Below are 25,239 nucleotides of genomic sequence, written 5' to 3' on the forward strand. Positions count from 1 at the left end.
CGAAGCATTCAAAGAATTTATCTTAGAAGCTACTAGGCTTTACATACCATCTAAGAAATATTGTTCAAGGTTTAGGCCTAAATGGATGTCAGATGAACTAATGAGACATATGGCAGAGAAGAAAAATGCATGAGATACATATAAATTAATGGGTGAAATGGAAGCCTATGATAGATATAAGCAGATCTCTAACCAAGTTACAAAGGAGATTAGGCAGGCAAAGGCAAACTATGAGAAATCCTTGGCAAAGAATGCAAAGAAAAACACAAAAGAGTTCTTTACCTATGCAAACTCTAGAAGGAAAGGGATGAATCAGATTGGTCCACTGGATATTGATGGTTCAACTGTTGATGATCCTGCTGCTCAGGTGGCTAACAAACTAAACGAGTATTTTGCATCTACATTCACACATGAGGAGTGATTCAGAAGGGGAATGCCAGAGGTGAAGTAAACTCTGGCAGTGAGGTAGATGATTTTGTAATAACTGCGAGAAAAGTGGAGGAGAAATTAGCATTAGTAGAGGCATATGATGTAAGAAAGCAAGCTTATGCAGCATCAGCCAAGGAAAAAAAAAAAAAAAAACACCAATTCCATTTCACCTCTCCGTTTGTTCGAAATACCTGTCTAGCTGAGCCTTAAATTTATTTGGTCCATCAACTTCCACAACAAGGGATGGAAGTCTCTTCAACCAACCAATTACCCACAGGCTAAAGGCAAATTTCTGCAAATCTATCCTACATCTGTCTTTCCTCAATCTGAATTTATGCCCTCCTCAGGTGATTATTCTGAGCAAGAAGAAGAATCCCAGCGGCATTGAGCATGCTCAAACCATTCAAGGCTTTATACACCTCTATCAGACCATCTCGCCAGTGCCTAGTCTCCAGACACTGTAATTTGCAAAACTTAAGCCTTTCTACGTAAGAGCAACCTTCTGTTCCATTCACTAATCTTTCTGCCTTTCTCTGTACTCGTTTCTGTAGCTCTACATCCTTCTTGAAATGAGGCCTCCAGACAGTATACAATACTCAAGGTGTTGCCTGACCTTTGCCTTATACAAGGGAATAATCACCTCCTTATCCTTGCTAGAAAAATTCCTGTATATCATTGATAAGACACCATGAGCTACTCTTGCAGCCCATCTGCACTGCTCAGAGAACTTCATATCTGCCTGCACAAATTATTCCAGGCCTTTTTCATTATCTACCACTGTCAATGTAGTACCACAGAGTTGATACATTGCTCTGCGGTTGCTGTTTCCCATATGTAGTACTTTTCATTTGTCAATGATAAAAACTTCATTTGCCACCGCTCAGCCCATCTGCTGAACCTTTCCAGATCCTGTTGCAGCAGCAGCATAGCATCAGTAGTGTCCTTAACAACTTTGCCAACCCTGTATCGTCTGCAAACTTGGACATTGAGCTTGATATACCATCATCAAAACATTTATAAATACAGAGAACAATAATGGACCCAACACTGAACCCTGAGGGACTCCACTAATGACATTAGTCCACGATGAGCAGTGTCCATTGATTACCATCTCTGTCTTCTCCCCCCTCAACCATCCCTTTATCTATAGCAGCAATTTGCCTCCAATGCCACACACCTCCAATTTGTGCAGCAGTCTTCCATGTGCAACAGTATCAAAACCCTTTCTAAGGTCCAAATATATAATATCAAAGTTATTCCCTGCATCCAGTTCTTTTGTGACTCCATCATAGTATCCAATCGAATTGGACAGTCAAGATTTTCCCTTAACAAAACCATGCTGTGTCCGAGCTATAACTGAAGTTTTGTCTAGATGATCCTGCAGAGCTTCTTTAATCAATGCCTCCATTAATTTTTCTGGAACAGAAGTTAAACTCACAGGTCTATAATTTCTTGTGTCAGCCTTTGATCTTCCTTTGTGAATTTGGGTCACATTTGCACATCTGCAGTCCATGGGTAGCTCCCCTGAGTCCAAAGAAACTCTCATAATTATGGCTAAGGGTTTGCTTACTTCCTTTGCTGCCTCCTTTAATATAACTGGATAGATCCTATCCACGTCAGGTGCCTTTCTTGTGTTTACCTTCAACAATTTCTCCTCCACTTTACTCTCAGGTATTACAAGATTATCTAGCTTACTGCCAGAGTTGAATACACCTCTGGCAATCCCCTTGCTGAATTACTCCTCATGTGTGAATGTCGATGCAAAATATTCATTTAGTTTGTTAGCTACCTGAGCAGAATCATCAACAGTTGAACCATCGATATCAAGTGGACCAATCTGATTCATCCCTTTCCTTCTAGAGTTTACATAAGTAAGAACTCTTTGCTGTTTTTCTTTGCATCCTTTGCCAAAGATTTCTCGTAATCTGCCTCTGCCTGCCTAACCTTTGTAACTTTTAACTCCTTTGTAACTTGGTTACAGACCAGCTTTTATCTATCATAGGCTTATGTGTCACATGTTAAATTATATGTATCTCATGTATTTTTCTTCTCTGCCATATGTCTCATTAGTTCATCTGACATCCATTTAGGCCAACACCTTGAACAATATTTCTTAGTTGGTATGTAAAGCCTAGTAGCTTCCAAGATAAGTCCTTTGAATGCTTCCCATTTTGAATTTGCTGTTAGTAACATCATCAGTTGGTCCCACTGTATAGAATTTAAATACCGTCTCAAGCCATTGTAGTCACCTTTATGAAAGAAAAACCCTTCCCTTTACCCCTGATGGTAGTTACCTCTTTGAGTAAAACCCGCTTCAGCACACTGTGATCACTGCCACCTATTGGTTCCTTTAGCTGCAGATTCTTAATGCACGAAGAATCACTAGTGATAATCAGATCAAGAGTATTATTCCCTCTAGTTGCCTCCCGAACATGCTGATATAGAAAACAATCATCCAATAAATCCACAAAAGCCTTGCTAGTGTGTGAGTGACCAACCCACAAATTCCAGTCAATATCTGGGAAATTAAAATCCCCCATTATAAAACTCTCTGATTTACTGGCCCACTCTATTTCCCTGTACAGCTCTTTATTATATCATCAGAGTCATTAGGCCGAAAGCACACTCCTACTCTCAATTTTGATCCCCTAATGCTTATGTCACACCAATTGACTCGACACTGCACTGTCCAGCGATGTTAACTGGCTTCACTCCCTTGGATTTTTATGGGTTTCTTAACTAATAGCATAACCCCTCCTCCCTTCCTGTACACATTGTACTCCTCAAATGTTTGAGGATAAACATAAAAAAGGCACCTGGAGTGGATGGGATCTATCCAGTTATATTAAAGGAGGCAGCAAAGGAAGTAAGCAAATCCTTAGCCATAATTATGAGAGCTTCTTTGGACTCAGGGGAGGTACCCATAGACTGGAGATATGCAAATGTGACCCCAATTCACAAAGGAGGATCAAAGGCTGACATAAGTAATTATAGACCTGTGAGTTTAACTTCTGTTCCAAGAAAATTAATGGAGGCACTAGTTAAAGAAGCACTGCAGGATCATCTAGACAGGACTTCAGTTATAAAAGTCGGACACAGCATGGTTTTGTTAAGGGAAAGTCTTGCCTGACCAATTTGATTGGATAATATGATGCAGTCACAAAAGAACTGGATGCAGGGAATAATTTTGATATTATATATTTGGATCTTAGAAAGGCTTTTGATACTGTTGCACATGGAAGACTGCTGCACAAATTGGAGCAGATGAGCAATGTCCAGTGGTAATCACTGGACATTGCTCATCGTGGACTAATGTTATTAGTGGAGTCCCTCAGGGTTCAGTGTTGGGTCCATTGTTGTTTTCTCTATTTATAAATGATATTAATGAAGGTATATCAAGCTTAATGTCCACGTTTGCAGACGATACAAAGGTTGGCAGGGTTGTTGAGGACACTACTGACAGTATGCTGCTGCAACAGGATCTGGAAAGGTTGAGCAGATGGGCTGAAAGGTGGCAAATGAAGTTTAACATTGACAAATGTAAAGTACTACATATGGGAAACAGTAACCCCAGATCAATGTAGCAATAAATTATCCTGCTGAAAGACAGCACTGCTGGAGGGGAAGACCGTTGCCATGAAAAGTTGCTATGAAAGGGTGAAAGAGTGCCCAGCACATGGATGACTGGACCCAGGGTATCTCAGCAGAACATCGCCCAAAACATGATGCTGCCACCATCACTTTTCCAGGTAAATGACGCACACGTACCAAGCCATCCACATGGTGCAACAGGAAACTTGATTCATCAGACCAGACAATCTTCTTCCAATCACTCAAGGTCTAGTTTCGATGCTCGGGCATCCAATGTAGGTGCTGTCATCGGTGAACCGTGGTTAGCATGGGTATTCAAAGCGGCCTGCAGCTATGTAGCCCCATTTTAAGCAGGGTTCGATGTACTCTGTGTTGTGACACATTACTCCCGTCACTAGCATCCCTATTACTGGCAAGTCGTGCCACAATCGCCCTTCTGTTGCAATGTACTATCCAGGAGAGCCTTCGCTCACTTCAAGCACTGATGAGCCTTGGTCGTCCAACACCTCGCCAGCAGTTTGTGGGTTTCTGTCCTTGGGCCACTTTTGGTAGGTACTAACCACAGCTGACCGTGAGTGCCTCACCAGCCATGCCATTTCAGATATGCTCTGACCCAGTCGTCTGGCCATTACAATTTGGTCTTTGTCAAACTCGATTAAGTCCGCTGCCTTTTCCATCTGAAGAACAAGAGTAACACTGATTAAAGCTCAGTATCAGGTGTTTTTTATACTGTGTCCTGACCCGTACACACAACATAGTTCACCTGCAGTTGCTTTGATTTGTATAACGACTCGCTGTCAACGTTTTTACTCATCGGTGTAATTCAAGCAGCTTATGGTCATACAAATAAAACTGTTTCCATTTTCCCCTCTTTATTAGAATTATTTTTACAAAATCAAAGATTTGATTGATTTGACTTTTTATGGTGCATGAGTAACTAGGCCATGATGTGCAAAATCAAAGGGTACAGTGAAAAAAAAAAAAAAAATTAAGATTTAGAGTTTGAAATCAAGGTTGGAAAATGAGAGGGGATGCATGCAGCCCCCATTGTAGCTTTGGTTGATTAGTCAATCTGCATAAATTATAGTGTCATCCTGGATAGATATGGCAGATAACATTTTACGACATACAGTTGTATCTGGTCATTGTCAACTACATTTCTCCCCGACTCTATTTCAGAACTGGAAGGATTTAATTTTTTGTATCCCTGCCAACAGTGCAGCAAGCAAAAGAGTTTTTTTTCCATCTGCATTTCTAAAACAAAAAAGAAAAATATATCCAAACCCAGAAACTGTTGATATTATGATTCTGCACAGCAAATTACCAAAAACTTTTTGTAAAATTAATTATATTATGGTTTTTTTTTTTTTTTTTTTTTTATATATGTACAATAGTGTCGATAATCCAAACTAATTTGACTTCCAACCGATTTTTTCAGATTTTCAAACTTGTCAAAAATATAGTTCTGTACACTAAAAACAAAACATTTAGTAAGTTTAGAAATAAAAACACTAAGTTGTACTTAAGTATTTTTATTCATAGGTAACAAAACAATGGAACTTTCAGCCACAATAACACATATGTATAGGCCTTTAACGAAAATAATTATTTATTTTTTGAACCCCATTTTCAAACTTCGCTTCTTTGTTGTCAGATCTCTCACTCTTTTCAGCAAGAATAGTTGGACAGTATTCAGCTTGTTGCTCGTACCTAGCCCTTGGATAGCACAGTTGGCGGAATCACTGTCTTCCCCACTCTGGGTATAAAAGACCCGAGTTTGAGTCACATCGATGATGGGAGGAATTTCTATTGGGCTCTTTCACAACATGGTTGAGTGTGTTACTGCAACAGGATCTAGAAAGTTTGGGAAGATGGGCTGAGAAATGGCAACTGAAGTTTAACATTGACAAATGCAAAGTACTGCATATGGGTAGAAGTAACCCCAGAGGAATGTACCAACTGTGTGGTACTACACTTAAGGTGGTAGAAAATGAAAAAGACCTGGGAGTAATTTGGGAGGGAATGGTTGTGCAGTCAGATATGAAGTTTTCTGAGCAATGCAGACAGGCTGCCAGGGCAGGTCATGGGGTTTTGTCAATGATATACAGGAATTTTGCTAGAAGGGAAAAGGAGATGATTGTCCCTCTGTATAAGACCACGCCTTGAGTACTGCGTACAGGTCTGGAGGCCTCATTTTAGGAAGGATGTAGATTTGCTTGAACGTGTACAGAGAAGGACAAGATTGGCAATGGGAATGAAGGGATTATCTTACCAAGAGAGGCTTAAGTTCTGCAAATTGCAGCAGCTGGAGACTAGACACCTGTGAGGTGATCTGATTGAGGTGTATAAGGCCTTGAATGGGTTGAGCACGCTGAATTCTGATGGGATTCTTCCACTTGTTCAGATTACAAACCTAACGGGGCATAAATTCAAATTGAGGAAAGGCAGATATAGAATAGATGTGCAGAAATTTTCCTTTAGCCAGCGGGTGGTTAATTGCTGGAACAAACTTCCATCTGTCATTGTGGAAGTTGATAGGTTAAATAAATTTAAGGAGGAAATGGACAAACATTTAGAGGGAATGGTTGTGTGAATTTTTTTTTTTTTTTTTTTTTGGCTGATGCTGCATAAGCTCATACGCTTGCTTTCTTGCATCACATGCCACTATTACTACTACTACTACTAGTAGTAGTCGGTCTAGGCAAGAGTAGCATGGTTTTTCTCCCTGAAATTGGATTTTTCAAAATCCAGCAAACAGAAAATCGACCACAGAACACGCAATTTACAGACAGTATACGTGAAGCAATATGGCTAAGTTGCTAATGCTCCCAGAGCTCCCATTCATTCAACTGCCGTTTTCTGGAACAACCTTCCTTCATACGTATTTCCTGAAAATTACAGTCTACAGAAGTTTAAATCCAATGTCAACAAATATCTTCTTTCGTCTTCTCAACCTCCAACCCAAGTACGGTACTAAGTACTATAGGTTCTAATACCTCTCGTGTTTGGGGTTTACATAAAAAAAAAAAAAAAAAAAACAGACAACAACAACAACAAACGGCATCTTTGAGGGATGAGTCATTAGCTGTTCTCATAGTTTTTCTTTTATTTTTTGCACCACCATCTGAATCAAGTTTCGATGTGAATTTTCAAGTTTTTTTCTTGTTGTTTTTAATTTTTGTTATGGTTGACCTTCCAAGCTCATAAAATCTTGCTAACGAAGACCCACTTTCTCCCTCTGAGAGTCTGTTTAAAATCTCAATCTTGATTTAATTGGTAAAATTTCTGCTTCCTTTTAAAAGAAGACCATATCTTCAACACAGTAAAATAAAACTGCGCAAATGTTCAGAATCTGTTCATTCCTATATCTAAACTTTGTAAACATTTCACTTCTCATCTCACTATCATATAAGTTGCAATTTCTGCATGCTGTGTCCTTTGATATTGATTGACACTTATCTTTTTTTATTGTGGATATTAAAATGCTGACATTATTAAAATGTGGATATTATTTCTCATAATGATTGTATATCTTATTATTTTTATTTTTTTCACCTTTTCTAGCTTTTAAATCTTTTTCTTATTTTATACTTTTTTTCTTTACTTCTTCTAGGTTGGCCTCTTGCACAATGAACCTCTCAACCATCTTTACATATATATACTTTAAGTTCTAGCCTCACAATTAATTACAGACTACTTCAATTATAAGGCATCGGGGTCTATCTCAGTTATTTTTAGCTTCAGCATATTTATCATTTGAACCCTTTTTTTTTTTTTGTCATATTTGAGTTGAAAAATTTAAAGTTGATATTAAAACCAGAAATTGGCAGTTTTCTAAATGTGAATACTTAGTCCAGTTTTAACATCCAATTTGGAAAAAAGTTTCAGCTCAAATATAACAAAAAAGATCCAAAAAATAAATAACCTAAAAATAAGCAAGCCGGACCCTGGTGCCTTTTAACTGAAACACTGTGTGTACTCTTACATACATCTATATATATATATATATATATATATATATACAGGGTGCTTCAATGTTTCAAATAAATGAATTTGAATTCATTTGTAACTAGCACAGATACAACAAGGTCACTGCTATGGAGAGCAAATGCCATCTACAATTCAAGTTTATGCACATTTATGTAAAAATGTAAAGTGGTCAAGCTTCACTGACATACTGAGCATACTTGGTCTGCTCATTTCCAAAGCATGGGCCACTCAGGGTATTCTCTTTCTGTGGTATATTCTCTAAATTTAAACCATTAAATTTTATAAAAACAGGACTTATCCAAGAGTAATTACTATAGAAGTTCAATTTATTAATTGCATGTCAGAAACTAGCAAAAGTAAACATATATCTCTGAGAGGAGAACCAGTTAGCACATTTGTCAGCCAAAATTCAGTTATAAATTTTGTAAATAACAGCAGGTGACATTATTTTCAACAGAACTAGGAAACCATTGAATCCAATGAGACCTTAGAGGGAATCAATCTTGCCACAGCATTTAGTGGCATCATATAGAGCTATATTTAGATTTGACCAAACACAATGGAGATTTTGCCCTTCAACAATTCATGTGCATAAATACAGTAATAGGAAGTGTCAGTCTATTTGCAAAAAAAGTTCAGATAGTTCAAGAGTTAAAATGTGGTTAAAAATTTTTGATTTGTGCAAAAAATTTAATTTATAATCATCCACAATTCCAACTTTATAACTAAAAAAATAATTGATTTTATCTACAACAGTATAAAACCTCACTACAAACAAGCTGATGGTTTCCCTATCAACAACCCCATTTCAAAGGTACAGGCAGAAAAATTTGCAAAACAGTTACGGCACAGAAATTATGTAACAATGGGTGGCTTGATCATATTAAAACTGGCACAGCATTGGTTATGCAATACTCAGTGGAGAATCCCTATCAGAAGATTATAAAATGGGAAGTGAGTAGGTAAAAAATATTTGTGTAGAATGTATGAAAGGTTACAGGGAAGAAAACATCTACAATGTAGACCAACTGTGCCAGATGGTATGTTCACGTATATGTGTGTTGCTCTCGGTAATCATTAAAATTAATATAATTATGCCTAAGTTTATAAGGTGATTTTAGTATCGTTATACTCCTCAAGTGACTCTAAAGAAGAAGGCACCAACTTCAAGGCAACCATGGCACCCAGGTACTTATTATTTGCAGTTCCTTTTCATATTGCAGAACCTCATAATCAGACATGATCAAGCTGTATTAACACTGACAACTGACTAGCACCACTTACCACTGCCGGCTACTGGTCAAGGTCAGACTGCACTGCTGTAGGTTAGTACTTGCGGTCAGTTGCCGTGGCAATACGTGTCAATTACTAATTCCTGGAAACTCACCCCCTCCCTGGAAACAGATTAGCTGCATTCCTAAAGTCAGTGACAAGCTTTCCAAACCTACATACCATCAATTTAGCCTGTTAAACCATCAAACACAAGCATTTTTCCATCAGACACCCAAATATGACCTAGTTAAATGAAGTCTTCATCCACAGACGAATGTATATTATGCAAATTAAACACTGATCTATCTGTGTTACGTGCTATGCTACATTTTGTGGATCGTGCCTAAAATTGATTTAAAAAAGATGAACAAGCAACTGAGATGCAATTTTTCATGTCTTTCATGCAAGGAAATACCTGATAATGAGTCCCTCAACAGTGGATCAAGGGCACCTCCCCAATTTAGTGAGATACCCTGCACATCAACTGAAACTGCATCATCTGCACAGAAAAATAGTCATTCTGCCACACCCCAGTGGAAGAACCACACCAGAAACTCCCAATCAGCAGGTACAAATCGCTGATGGCGACAATCAATCCCCCACAGATGACGGCGCTACCTCCACATCTCTGTTGCAACACACGGCAGTTCCACGCTGCCCTGGAGGAGTCATATATGATGTAGTTACCTTGGCCACACAGTGCTGCCAAATGGTAACAACTTTGATGCACAGAGAAAACTGCCTGCAGATAAGCGATGATTATGTAATGCCCATTTTCAATCCACTGCAGGATGAAAGCCTCTCCAGCAACTTTCCAGTTCCTTCTGTTTTGAGCACTGGCCATCCATTTACTACTCAAAAACTCATGAATTTCATCTATCCATCTCCGTCTTTGTCTTCCAGGTTTTCTTCTAGCTCCTCTTGGGTACCATTCTGTTATTTTCTTAGTCCATCTGTCATCATGTCTTCGAGCTATGTGTCCTGCCCAAGACCATTTTAGTTTTTTAGTTTTGATAAGAATGTCCTTTACTTGAGTTTGCTGCCTAATCCATGTGTTTCTCTTCTTATCTAACAGTCTGATTCCCAATATAATTCGTTCCATTCTTCGCTGTGTAGTTCTTAGCTTCTCTTCCATTCTTTTGGTGAGTGGCCAAGTTTCACTTCCATAAGTCATGGTGGGGAGTATACATTGATTCATTATTTTACGTTTCAGAAAAAACTGGGATATTGCTCTTCAGTATGTGACTATATTTCCTGAATGCTATCCATCCAAAATTTATTCTTCTCTTGACTTCCAGCCATTTATCATTATTACAGCTAATAACTTGTCCCAGATAAGTATATGACTCCACCTTTTCAATTACTGCTCCTTCAATCATTATTTCCCTTTCTGTGGCATACTTGTTCATCATTACTTTTGTTTTAGCCATATTCATCTTGAGTCCAAAATCCTTACTAACTGTGCATAACTGATTAAGATTTTCCTCTAATTCTTTGGGATCGTGGCTTATGACCACAATGTCATCTGCAAATCGTAAATGGTTTAGGTACTCTCCGTTCACATTGACTCCTTTCTGCGACCAGTCTAATCTTCTGAAAGCTTCCTCAAGGGCAGCAGTAAACAGCTTCGGAGATATTGTGTCTCCTTGTCGAACTCCTTTCTTGATTTTAAATTTGCTACTGTCTTTGTCTAGTCTAATAAAGGATGTAGCACTCTCATATATTTTCTTCAAAATCATAATATATGGAGTATCTATGACTTCTCTTTCCAGTGCCCGAAACATTGCCTTATGCTGTATGGAGTCAAATGCCTTTTCATAATCCACAAATGCCAGGCATAATGGTGTTTTATATTCATTTGCTTTCTCCATTAGCTGTGATATTACGTGAAGGTGATCCGTAGTTGAGAATCCTGTCCTAAAGCCAGCTTGCTCTTTCGGTTGATTCTCATCAAGTATTCTTTCTAATCTGTTAGTAATGACCCTTGTGAACAACTTGTAGATATGGGATAACAAGCTAATTGGTCTATAATTTCCAATTTCTGATTTATCTCCTTTCTTATGCAGCAAAACTATGATTGCATTATTCCACTGCTTAGGCATCACACCTTTTCTAATGCACTTTGTGAAGAGCCTTGCCAGTTTTTGTGTTATGTCTCTTCCTCCCAATTTTAACAACTCTACAGTAACTTCATCTTCCCCCGGGGCTTTCCGATTCTTCATTTTCTTCAATGCATGTTCTACCTCATCAGGAAGAATATCGGGTATGTCGTATGTGTTGCTACTTTGCAATCCATGTTCCCCACTGCTGGTATCATTCCCTCGCTCCTTGTATAATTCTCTATAGTAGTCTTCTGCTATTTGAATTATGCCTTCTCTGCTGTTTATAAGTACACCATCGCTATTCTTCAGTTTCAGTATCATTTGTCTTTCTGTATTACTGCTCATGGCTGCTGATTTAAATCCTTTGTTTTCCCTTAATGCTTGTTCTATTTTTCTTGTGTTAAATCTTCTTATGTCCTCTCTGAGTCTCTTTCTAATGGCTTTGCATAACTCAGTATACTCAATTTTCTCCCTGTCAGTGTTTTTCTTGCTCTTCATTTGTCGTCTTTGGTTCATCATGACAAGTGTTTCTTGACTAATTTTTTCTTCTTTGGATTTCTGTTTCCCTATAGGTTTCTTGGGCTTTATCACTTTCAGAAAGTAGTAATATTCCTCGTCGATATCTTGGTCCTGAGCAGTCTGCAGAAGCTCAAACTTGTTCTTAAGTTCCAGTACATACTGCTTTTTCTCCTCCTCTGTTATTTCAAAGACCTTTGTATTATTTACTCGAGTCAGTTTTTTCCTTTCCTTTCCTATATCTATATCAAGTGTACATCTTACCATTCTGTGATCACTTCCAACATTTACCTTATTCGGGACGGTAACATCATTCACAATATATCTTCTGTTAGTGAGGATGAAGTCGATTTCATTAGTTGTTAATCCATTTGGACTCTTCCATGTCCACTTTCTGTTCACCCTTTTCTTGAAAAAAGTGTTCATTACTGACAGTCCTTGAGATTCTGCAAATTCCACAAGTCTTTCACCTCTTTTATTTCTTTCACCAATTCCAAAATTTCCTATAGTTCCTCTTTCTGCGCTGTTTTGCCTTTTTCCAACCTTAGCATTGAAGTCTCCCATAATAATAGTGTAGTGGGTTTTCTGCTCATCTAGAAGACTCTCAATTTCAGTGTACATTTCTTCAACCTCTTCATCATCATGGCTCGATGTTGGTGCATAAATCATTATAATCTTTAGCTTGTACCTCTTAGAAATCTTGAGTATTAGTCTTGACACCCTTGGTGATGTACTTTTGAATTCCAAAATGTTGTTTTTAAAATCTTTATGGATCAGAAACCCAACTCCACCTTCACTCCTTTCACTGTTTCCATTGGTGTACAGCAGATTTCCACTTGACAAACTTATAAGTGATTCATTTCTTCTTCTTGTTTCAGCCAAACAGATGATATTCCAATTCACATTTTCTAATTCCTTTTCCAGCTCTAATATCCTCTCTTCACCGATGAGTGATCGTACGTTATAACAGGCCATGTTCAATTTCCGTGCATGGCAGCCTGGTCGTACCCAGAGATTCTTAGCACCCTCTGCTTCCACTCTGATCCTCTCGTTGCCGTAAGAGGGAGAGTGAAAGCTGCTGGGGACTGAGGGCCATTTGTATTGTTGTGCTCTCATTGCTGGAGGGTTTGGTCTTTTCCTCTTCACGCTGACCAGGCGTCTTGAAGAGAACCACTCTACACGTTCGTGCACTTAGGTGTGGCTAAGTGCAGGAGCGTTCGTGCATGCTCCTGCACTTAGCCACACCTAACTTCAATATACAAGGCCCTAAAAAGAAAAAAGAGATAACAGCCCACAAATTCATTGATCCAGATGTCTCGAAGCCGCATCCTCCATCCCTTGGGAAGCTCTCAATAATTGCAATCTCCATCTGGCTGTGGCCCTCACGACCAGGTGGATCCAAATCATTGCCAGTTACGGAGCGACAAAGACTGTCTGCATCATTCCCCATTCAAGAGCTTGGTGGACACTTGCATTGAACAAAACCTTTCAAGAAAAACAAAATCTGCATAAGAGATGGAAAGAGTCAGGCGCTGTACAAGGTTGGATTGCCTTCTCCAGAGCAAGGGCAGTGTTCAACTGCCAGAAATCATCTGCAATTAAAAAACATCTAAAAGCAACTCTACGAAAAGGCAAACCATTTTATGACTCAGCACAGGAATTCCTAAAACACTGGACCTTGAACTGTGGATGGATCACATTGCACAGTTCTCGAACAATGTGGCCCCGACGTATCCCGGCAACTTGCCTGTCAATGTCACAAAGGATATGCTTGCCACCGTTTGCATCACCAGGAAGTAGCTTATAACTGCTATAAATGGATTGCCCCCCATGCAACTGTAGGCCCCGACCTTGTGCCACAATTCATGATTAAGTGTCTCAACACATTTATCTTCGATCCACTACTCTCAATTTTTAACCGTGTCTTAATGCAGCACTACTTTCCCCCTCTCTGGAACAGATATGCTGTGAGGCCACATCCTAAATGCCAATCTGCATCCCTCATTAAATAGTTCAGGCCAGTCTCTCGCTCTTCCAGCCTCTTGAAACTTATGGAGAAGGCATTACTTTCAACCATCACCAATCAAATAATGCCTTGCAAACCCCCACAAATTCACTATGCCATTTCAGATCCACAGTCACCAATTTAACATCCATAACCCAGCACCATTCTCAGAGCACTAGAAGCTAAAGCAGAACTTGCCGTCACGTACGTCAACCATAAAGCTGCCTTCGCTCAATCAGCATTCCCTCATTCATTCACCTCCTAGAAAATTATTTCCATATAACAGGTGACATGTTATGGTTTATCACAATCTTCTTACAGTGGATCAAGATATAATCTCAAGAAAAATCACTGCGGGAGTTCCCCAAGGTGGAGTCCTGTCCGGAGCATTATTTACTGCAGTCATCATTCCGTTTATGCAACAAAGAGAAGACATAATCTGCTATGCTGACGATATTAAGCTACACACCCAGATTAACCCTGGCATGCACATATCAAACATTAATGAAAAGATCAACTGAAAGTTACACGACTTAGGATCCCCATCTCCATTAATTTGGACTACTTATAAATCCTGCAAAATCACTGCAAATTGTCTTTTCTGTGAAGCACCGACCCACTAGAGTCCAAGCTTCTCTAGACGGCATTCTCCTTCCAGTGGTAAATATACATACGGACTTGGGAGTCATCTTTGATTGCAAACTGACCTTCAACCCACACATTGACAAGCTCTTAACAAAATTCTGCAAAATGCGCTGGACTACCAAACAACAACTACTCCACATTAAGAATCTGGATGTGACTCGGTGGTACGTATATACCTCTGTACACTCCATCGTGTTATACACCTCAGAAATATGGACATCTGCAGCCCCCACGAATATCAAGTGCGTGTACTCCTCTGAATACTGGCACCTTCGCTGAATCATGCATCAACACCATCGTCCACCCCAACAAAGAACAACTGTGATGGCAACCGCACTAAACTTTGCTCAACTGCCAAATCTTATAATGGAAAGACGCCTCACCCTTCTGCCAAAATGACCACTAGAATAATCTCAGAGCCAAACATATGGGAACTGTGCAGCTGGAAAATCCCTCAATCCGGACTGAGGTCAGCTCCCATACTTATAGCCAACCCTAATAGACTAGCTCTTAGTCACTGTTTTCTCCCCATGCAGATGCTTATCACACTATGATTTTTTAGTGTTTCTCACCAACCATTGAAGTAAAAACTGAAAGACGAAAAACCAAATTCTTAAAATTTTAATATTTACAATAAATTTATTTACAAACAAAACAAAATACCATATACTGATGATAGTAATTTTAAAATAAGACAACTGTGATATACCGTAAATATACAAGGTGATAATACAAATACTGAATTTAAAATACAATAAAATATACTAGGTTAAAAGCGCTAAAATACTAACTAAAGCTTTCAAAGGCTTCTGCCTTCTTTCTCAACAGTGTGCTTCTATTCTGCGGTGCATCATTAAATACCAGCAGGTTCGCGGTGCATCTCACGTAAACGTATACTGTTCCCGTCGGAACCGGAAGTGGCTCGGGAGCGTTTTAGGCAAAAACGTTCATCCCCTCCAAGGATTACCGCCTCAAAGAGGGGATGAATGCATGTGCCCCTATCTTTATTTATATTATTCTCAATAGAACTAATTCGTAAGCTCTCGAGCCACTTGCGGTCCCAAAATCTATGCGCCCGATCAGTGATGACAGCTTCGTCTGGGGAGATTTGATGTTGCTTCTCCCAGAAATGTTCAGCTATGGCGGATTTACCATAGTCTGCATTTCTTATCGCATTTGTGTGCTCCCCCAGACGATCTTTGAGACGCCGTTTTGTTTCTCCCACATAACATTCCCCACACTCCGGGCATTTAATACTATATACGACCCCACTTATATTTTCTTTTAAGACAGGGTCCTTGACCTGTGACACAATTGTGTGCAGCTTCCTGCCTGGGAGCTGCACACAACGTGTCTGGTAATTCCTTAATATACGAGCTAAACTTTCGGATAAACCCGGATAGTAGGGGATGTATGCGGTGGCTATTGGCGTGAAGGGCTCACTTCTACTCTGCCCTCCACTAATGTATTTCTCTATGATCCTCCGGGGGTAGCCACACTTCAAAAGATCCGCCGTAACACTTTCATACTCCATTTTTCTATCCTCTGAGGTACTACAATGAGATTTTGCCCTATCCACTAATGCTCTTACCACACTGTTCCTGTGATGGTTAGTCTGAGCTGAGTTGTAGTGTGAGTATTGTCCTTTGCACAGATATTTTCTAAATACTTTTGTTTTCAAATGCTGGCCTTCTCTACAAATCAGCACATCCAGGAACGGCAAAACCCCTCCTTCCTCTACCTCAGAGGTGAATTGTATGAACGGGGAGAAGCTATTAAGAAAATTCCACGTATCATCCTCACTCCCTTTCCGAATAACTGAAAACGTATCATCAACATACCTTTTCCACGGGACGCATAGGGAGAAATGTAGTATTAAACAGTCTAGACTCGAGCTCCTCCATCGCTAAATTAGCTATGATGGGACTGATGGGGGGAGCCCATAGCTGTACCGTTAACCTGCTTGTACATGGTATTATTAAATATCATAGTAGTGCTCGAAAGGCATAACTCTATGCCTTTACATATGTCCTCTAAGTTTAGTTGCGTCCTATTGTTCAAGGTAGTATCTCTTTCTAAAGCCATATACGCACAATGTACTCCATGATCAATTGGGATGCAGGTGAACAACGATGTCACATCAAAGGATATCGTAACCTCGTTTTCTTCTATACATTGTCCTCTTATGAATTGTACAAACTCTTTGCTATCTCTGATACTATGTTCAGAGAGTCCAACTAATGGTGACAGTAGTTTGGCTAGGAAACCAGATAATGCATACGTGGGGCTACCTATAAACGAGACTATCGGTCTGAGTGGCACACCCACTTTATGTATTTTTGGCAAACCGTAAAACCTCGGTATCTGGCTTCCTGTGGCATGTAATGCCCAATACCACTCCTTTGAAATCTTATTGGATTTCATCCAACCCTGCACCATTTTATTAACTTGTCGTTCCAGATTCGACAATGGATTCTTATGAATAATCATATAGGTTGTATGATCATTTAATAAATCTAATGCTTTACTTACATACGCCTCTTTATCCAAAACCACCGTTGCTCTACCTTTATCAGCTGGAAGGATCACAACATTATCGTCCTGCTTAAGACTTTCTAGTGCTAGTCTTTGCTTTGCATTAAGATTCGGGGGAACTTTCTTGGCTTGGCTTAAAATAGCTGCTGTTTTCACACGGATTTCATTGGCCATGCACACAGGTAACTTATTAGCTGCTCTCTCAATGCCCATAGCTATTTCTGCTATGGGCAGTTTGGGCGGAATCATGGCGAACTTAGGTCCTAGATTTAAAACTTCTATTTGATCATCAGTCAACTGTTTACTACTTATATTAACAATAAAGTTGCTATTGGTATTATTACCACTATTACTCCTGGACATGGTTTGTTCTTTAAGCCTATCGAACTTATTCATTTGTCTTTGTCTATAACTGTCAGAAATCCGTTTTGCTTTAGCATTAGCATTAGTAGAGGCATTTGATGCAAGAAAGCAAGCTTATGCAGCATCAGCCAAAAAAAAAAAAGTAACATAAATAAATCAAAATAACCACTTCCACTTCACCCCTCTGTTCGTTCGAAATACCTGTCCAGCTGAGCCTTAAACTTATTTAGGCTATCAACTTCCACGACAAGGGATGGAAGTCTGTTCCACCCACCAACCACCCGCTGGCTAAAGGCAAATTTCCGCACATCTATCCTACATCTGTCTTTCCTCAATTTGAATTTATGCCCTCTCAGGTGATTTTTCTGAGCTAGAGGAAGAATCCCATCAGCATTGAGCATGCTCAAACCATTCAAGGCTTTGTACACCTCTATCAGATCACCCCGCTGGTGCCTAGTTTCCAGACACTGTAATTTGCAAAACTTAAACCTTTCTTCGTAAGAGAACCCCTTTGTTCGATACCACACTAATCACTAATGTCAAATGCACAGCGGTTAATCTCTCACTTATCTTGTTCAAACACCTATTTTTATCTCTCCTAATGTGGTACAGGTTCTTATGTAACTTATCAACCCAAATGCTTAGGATCTTTCTTTGGTACCACTTAGAAACATTAAACAACCGCTCATCTTCAAAAGGAGGTTTAACTTGAAAGCCACGAGGTATGAGGTTATGCGTCTTACATCGATGGGCAAACCTCAGATGTTGCTCATGTTTAGCTTCTCTGGCACTATGTTTCTGGTATTCTCTAATGCACCACACAACTGCATGGCCATAGCATCTAAACAATACTTCAAATAGGCCTCTGGGGTTGGTATATTCATACTATGATTTTTTAGTGTTTCTCACCAACCATCGAAGTAAAAACTGAAAGACGAAAAACCAAATTCTTAAATTCTTAACGGTGCAGCTATGGAGGAGCTCGAGTCTAGACTGTTTAATACTACAGTTCTCCCTATGCGTCCGTGGAAAAGGTATGTTGATGATACGTTTTCAGTTATTCGGAAAGGGAGTGAGGATGATATGTTGAATTTTCTTAATAGCTTCTCCCCGTTCATACAATTCACCTCTAAGGTAGAGGAAGGAGGGGTTTTGCTGTTCCTGGATGTGCTGATTTGTAGAGAAGGCCAGCATTTGAAAACAAAAGTATTTAGAAAATCTATGTGCAAAGGCCAATACTCACACTACAACTCAGCTCAGACTAACCATCACAGGAACAGTGTGGTAAGAGCATTAGTGGATAGGACAAAATCTCATTGTAGTACCTCAGAGGACAGAAAAATGGAGTATGAATGTGTTACGGCGGATCTTTTGAAGTGTGGCTACCCCCGGAGGATCATAGAGAAATACATTAGTGGAGGGCAGAGTAGAAGTGAGCCCTTCACGCCAATAGCCACCGCATACATCCCCTACTATCCGGGTTTATCCGAACGTTTAGCTTGTATATTAAGGAATTACCAGACACGTTGTGTGCAGCTCCCAGGCAGGAAGCTGCACACAATTGTGTCACAGGTCAAGGACCCTGTCTTAAAAGAAAATATAAGTGGGGTCGTATATAGTATTAAATGCCCGGAGTGTGGGGAATGTTATGTGGGAGAAACAAAACGGCGTCTCAAAGATCGTCTGGGGGAGCACACAAATGCGATAAGAAATGCAGACTATGGTAAATCCGCCATAGCTGAATATTTCTGGGAGAAGCAACATCAAATCTCCCCAGACGAAGCTGTCATCACTGATCGGGCGCATAGATTTTGGGACCGCAAGTGGCTCGAGAGCTTACGAATTAGTTCTATTGAGAATAATATAAATAAAGATAGGGGCACACGCATTCATCCCCTCTTTGAGGCGGTAATCCTTGGAGGGGATGAACGTTTTTGCCTGAAACGCTCCCGAGCCACTTCCGGTTCCGACGGGAACAGTATACGTTTACGTGAGATGCACCGCGAACCTGCTGGTATTTAATGATGCACCGCAGAATAGAAGCACACTGTTGAGAAAGAAGGCAGAAGCTTTTGAAAGCTTCAGTTAGTATTTTAGCACTTTTAACCTAGTATATTTTATTGTATTTTAAATTCGGTATTTGTTTTATCACCTTGTATATTTACAGTATATCACAGTTATCTTATTTTAAAATTACTATCATCAGTATATGGTATTTTGTTTTGTTTGTAAATAAATTTATTGTAAATATTAAAATTTTAAGAATTTGGTTTTTCGTCTTTCAGTTTTTACTTCAATGGTTGGTGAGAAACACTAAAAAATCATAGTATGAATATACCCAACCCCAGAGGCCTATTTGAAGATGCTTATCACGGTCCAAGCAATCAACGGCAATCTCTACAAATTTGCCAAGGATCGCAAATACCAGAGAGAGATCCTTGGTAGCTTAAACTCAACCAGGTAAACTGCACAGTAACGTGGGTAGTATAATTAATTTAAAAGTAGTATGTCTGTATAATATTGTATATAATGTCAAAAATATCATTATTAGCATTAGCATTAGTACAGGCATTTGATGCAAGAAAGCAAGCTTATGCAGCATCAGCCAAAAAAAAAAAAAAAAACCCACTTTCACTTCACCCCTCTGTTCGTTCAAAATACCTGTCCAGCTGAGCCTTAAACTTATTTAGGCTATCAACCTCCACGACAAGGGATGGAAGTCTGTTCCACCAACCAACCACCCGCTGGCTAAAGGCAAATTTCTGCACATCTATCCTATATCTGTCTTTCCTCAATTTGAAATTATATACAATATTATATCTTTATGAATATATTGTGAATAATTTAACTGAAACTTATTATATTGTTGGCCCTGGGCGATGAACCCGAATTTCAATGTGGGCCCCATCCTCAAGGCCTTTGTCCACCAGCCAATGTGAAGCCCCTGGCATTCCTGCTGTGAAGATTGTATACATCCTTTTGTACACAATAAAGATTATATATATAATGTGATGTCTGATGTAACTTACAAATATAAAGGTGAAAAATGCATTGGTGTCAAAATAGACTCAAGAACTATTTAGCATTTTAATGTGTGTTAGCCTAACTGGAACTGACACAAAAAAAAAAAAATGACTTTTTGTTATTGGAAAATCACAACAACCAAGCTGTTTCAAAAACATAAAAGAAGCTTCCCATTGAATATGCAGCTAATAAGAAGGAAGGATGACTTCTGATATTTTTCAGCAATACATAACTGGAATAATGAGTTAAGAGAAAACAAAAATAATAAAAAAATTTATTCCTGGTACTATTCAGAATACCTTCACATGCAGGATTTATCCAATGCTGGTGTTTAGACCTTTAAATACAACCAATCTAAAAGCTTCAAGGGTTATTTCAGGCAATTTTTGGTTCTCCAACTGATTGATCTAAGAGAATGAGAATTACATGACAATTTCTACACTGGATTCAATTTGTTTGATGAGAGAAGAATGGTATGCTGTTATTCCTGCAATGATGAGGAACTGTGTTTGGAGATCTGGTTATCATTGGGAGAACTTTCCCCAGAAAGAAAAAAGAAAAGGAAACTTGAATTTCTCTAAATAAAATCAATATGTTAATGATGATGATCTACTACCTCCATCAGAATGTGTGAAACAAGACGGAATTACAAATTTTTACCATTAAAAAGACATTGACAATTTTATTCATATAGATTATTAGTATTAGTAATGGTCGCGTGGTGTAAGAAAGCCTATGGCTTATGCTGCAACAGCCAAAAAAAAAAAAAAAAAACCCCGAATAAAACAATGATAAAAAAAAAAATAAAATAATAACAATTAATAAAAGAAAAGGAAATTAAACCTATCATCCTATGCGTTTCCCTCACCTGAAGGTACTATCCAGATGACACTTGAATTTCCCCAACTGTCAGCCTCTACCACCCATGTAGGCAACTTATTCCAGTAATTTATAACTCGCTGACTAATGATGGTTTGCATTAAGTGTAAGAATGAAGAGAGATTAATGATGCAACTCAGTAAGAATTTTTATTTTGACCTCATGCGCTAAATATGAGAATGAAACATTATTCATTCACTTTTACTTAAAAAAGTAGGTATACTTAAATAAATAGGTATAGGTAATTATTAATTTTTACTAATTAACTCGCTAGCTCAGCATGCTATGGAGACTGAGTCTTTTTAAAACAATGTCACTTATGATGGTGGGGCCCTTAATGTACTAAGTGTAAGAAAAGGAGACCTGAGAGATCTGAAATTGAAATCCATGGAACAGGTTACATTTCTAATTAATGATGCAACTCAGGAGAGATTAATGATGCAACTCAGTAAGTATTTTTATTTTGACCTCATGTACTCAATATGAGAATGAAACATTTCGTGTTAGAACGAAACCATGTTGTAGAAGTACCATGTTATACAGGGTTATTGCCTGTGTAAATAAGTAAAAGTGAATAAATGTTTCATTCTCATATTGAGTAAAATAAAAAATTTTTTTTATTTTTTTTTATTTTTTATTTTACTCAATATGAGAATGAAACATTTATTCATTCAACATTTCCATTCTTTTTTTTGTGAATTCCCGCTTTTGGCTCGCTAATCTTTATGCAAAGAAAAAAATATTGGGAAATCCCCATTTTGTGCTACTGAACCTGTGCTTGTTGAACTTGAAGAAAAATCTAGATTTCAATGTTTTATTACTATTGGATAATGTGCCAGGCCATCCAAAAGATTTAAGTCATCCAAACATTGAAATTATGTTTCTACCACTTAGTACAACTTCTTTAATTAGATCAAGGCATCATATTTACCTTTGAAACTCATTACATCAGAAAATTGTAATAATAATAATAAGATTCTTTATTACAATGGATTTTGTTACTTTGTTGCAAAGTTACATTGTTACATAACTATGTTCCATTGTACCAAAGTTACAATGGATTTTGGAAAAAATTGATTCTGAATGGAATTGATGGAAAATTGAAGTGATGGAGGCATGGAAACATTTTTCAACTATGGACTGTATCGGAATCATAGCTTTATCGCTCAAAGAAGTAAAACTGTCAACATTAAATGCGTGTTGGAAAATCTATGGCCAGAGTCAGTTCATTCAGGAAATATGGCCAAACCGACAAAAAACTGAATTCATGCAATAGTAGAACTTGCTAAGTCAGTAGGAGGGGAAGGTTTTGATGGACTACTCTACTGAAGCCCTCATGAGTAGCACAGTTCGTAAAATCACCATCATCCCCACACTGGGTGGAAAAGACCTAAGTTCGAATCCCGTTGATGACGGGAGGAATTTTTATGGGTCTTTTTCACAACGTGGCTGAGTTAGTCAGTCTCAGGCTAGGATTGCATGGTTTGGTTTTTTCTCCCGGAAACTTCGGTTTTTCATCCAGAAAAATAGAAAATCAATCTCAGAACATACAGAGTAACAATCTTAATCGCTGATGCTCCTAAAATAAAAAAAAATAATAAATAAATAAATAAAAAACATATGATTACTGAAGATGTTCAAGAATTACTGGTAGAAAAACAGGCTGGCAAAGCGGATTTGGTGGAAATAGCATCAGAGGCAAATCAAATCAATTCAGAGGATGATAGTGCAGATGAAAATTCTGAACTTCTAAATTTTACACTAAAAAGTACATGGAATAGTATAAAGTCAGCTGAGCAATTAGAATCTTATTTTTTGAATTCGGATTCTTCAACTGAAACGAGTCCAAAGTTCAAAAGGGAGCTTCAAAAATGCTTAGTTCCATATGTTTAAATTACAAAGATCTATCAACCCAGATTAATGATTTTTTAAAGAGAGTAGAAGATACACGAAATCAAAATGGCATATTTTTGTCAGTTTTGTTAACATTTTGTTAATGAAATGGTGTGTTTTTGTTAGCTCTTGGAACACATCCCCCCATTTTTGTACTGGTTCTTAGTCCCGTATATGAATCATCCCGCATATGCAGGTGAACAGATTCATTATGAATCTGTTCACCTGCATATGCATGAGTATATACATATAAAAAAATATATATATATATATATATATATATATAGATATATATATATATATATATTTATTTATATAAAAAAAAAACAATTTAAAGAAAAAAGAAAAGGAAACTTGAATTTCTCTAAATAAAATCAAGTGTTTTAATCGTGATTACAACCCTGGAACTAACTTTCATTAGAAAAGTTTCAGTTATGGGCCTACATAAAAAAAAGATTATATTACAGTAAATTTTACTTTAATGGGTTTAACAAATTAGGGAATAAATTTATAGGCAATGATTTTAACAAACCCATTTATTTGTTTGCAGCTTAAACAATCTACAATAGGTAAAAAAAAAAAAAAAAAAAAAAAAAAAAATGTGCTGGCAGCTGAAATTATTTGACCAGTCAGTAAAATGCTGATTAATGCTAAATACAGGGTGAATTAAAAATTATGTACACACACTGAACAATCCATAATTCATAAATGAGATGACCAATTTGTATTATTTCTTTTTCAGATTGGGTGAAATCCATAGAAATGATGCAGAATATCTAATTCAATTTTGATGAGAGAAAAAGAAATTCTTAAAGGGTACAGAAAATTCGAAAATTCAAAAATGTCATAGAGGTTCAGTGTGCATGAGAAAGACAATAGGGACAATAACCTGTCTGTGTGATAAATTTGAGGAACATGGAACTGTACACAGCATCAATAAGACAAACAGTGGGAGGAAAAGGATCCAGAAGTATCCAAAACATTGAAGCTATCACAAATGCATTCGAACATTCCCCACAGAAGTCAACAAGACACTGTTCACAAAAACTGCAAATGAATCAATTAAGTGTTAGAATCTTAAAGGACAGAGCTTTTTTAAACCTTGATTACTGCATGCAATACAGGGAGATCATTCACACCAGTAATCACATTTTGTGAGTGGTACTGTCATAAAAATGGTGAAATCAGCACTTTTGAGGTTACAATCCTATGGTCAGATGAAGCTATGTTAAAACTAAATGAACATTTCAATCTTCACAACTGTGTTTATCCATCCATCCATCCATCCACTCATTTACCCCTTCCAGGAATAAATGTGTGGATGGGAATTTCTTCTTGCAGGTTTATCAGAACTTACAGTTACTGTTACTGGGGAGAGATATTGTGAAATGTTAAGGAATATTATGCAGTACCCAATATCAGAAGCACATTTTCAGATATGATGGTGGTGTTTTTTCAACAGATGGCACACCTTCACAAAATTTTATACACTGTCCATGACTATCTGGACAGGCAATTTTATGAACAATGGATAGGCCACAGGAGAGTGCTTTTTTTATACCCTCTGAAATCTCTGGACTTCAGTCCCTTAGATTTTTTTGCATGGATGTACCTGAAAGATAAGGTGCATTTAAAAAATCAAAAACACAGCAGGGTCTGTGGAAAGTGATACAGCAAGAAACATGCAGAATTTCAACTGACTTATGCATTGAGTGCTGAAATAGCACTCTTATTTGCAAGTTGTTGTTTAGGCATACATGCTGGAGGAGAGGACTTTTTGAACATCTGAAGTGAGTGTTTTCTTTTAAATTTTTTCCCAGGGGCTCACATCTGGTGAGTATGGGCTTGGGGCTTGGCACACCCAGGGTCCCGAGCTGGATATCATCATTCTTCTCTTTCTTGGTGATTCCCTTCTACTTTTGACTGACTCTCTCTCTCTCTCTCTCTCTCTCTCTCTCTCTCTCTCTCTCTCTCTCTCTCTCTCTCTCTCTCTCT

At 38.2% G+C, this 25,239-nt stretch overlaps 1 protein-coding gene across 1 annotated transcript in view; it reads right to left on the bottom strand.

The window, feature by feature from the left end:
* LOC150083139 (ATP-binding cassette sub-family C member 5-like) overlaps positions 1 to 25,239 on the bottom strand; it is a 278,483-nt gene that overhangs the window by 252,826 nt on the left and 418 nt on the right. The window lies entirely within an intron of this gene.

Source organism: Mastigoproctus giganteus, chromosome 7 (genome assembly GCF_048544385.1).
Source record: "Mastigoproctus giganteus isolate SK-2022 chromosome 7, ASM4854438v1, whole genome shotgun sequence".
Taxonomy (NCBI): Eukaryota; Metazoa; Arthropoda; class Arachnida; order Uropygi; family Thelyphonidae; genus Mastigoproctus; species Mastigoproctus giganteus.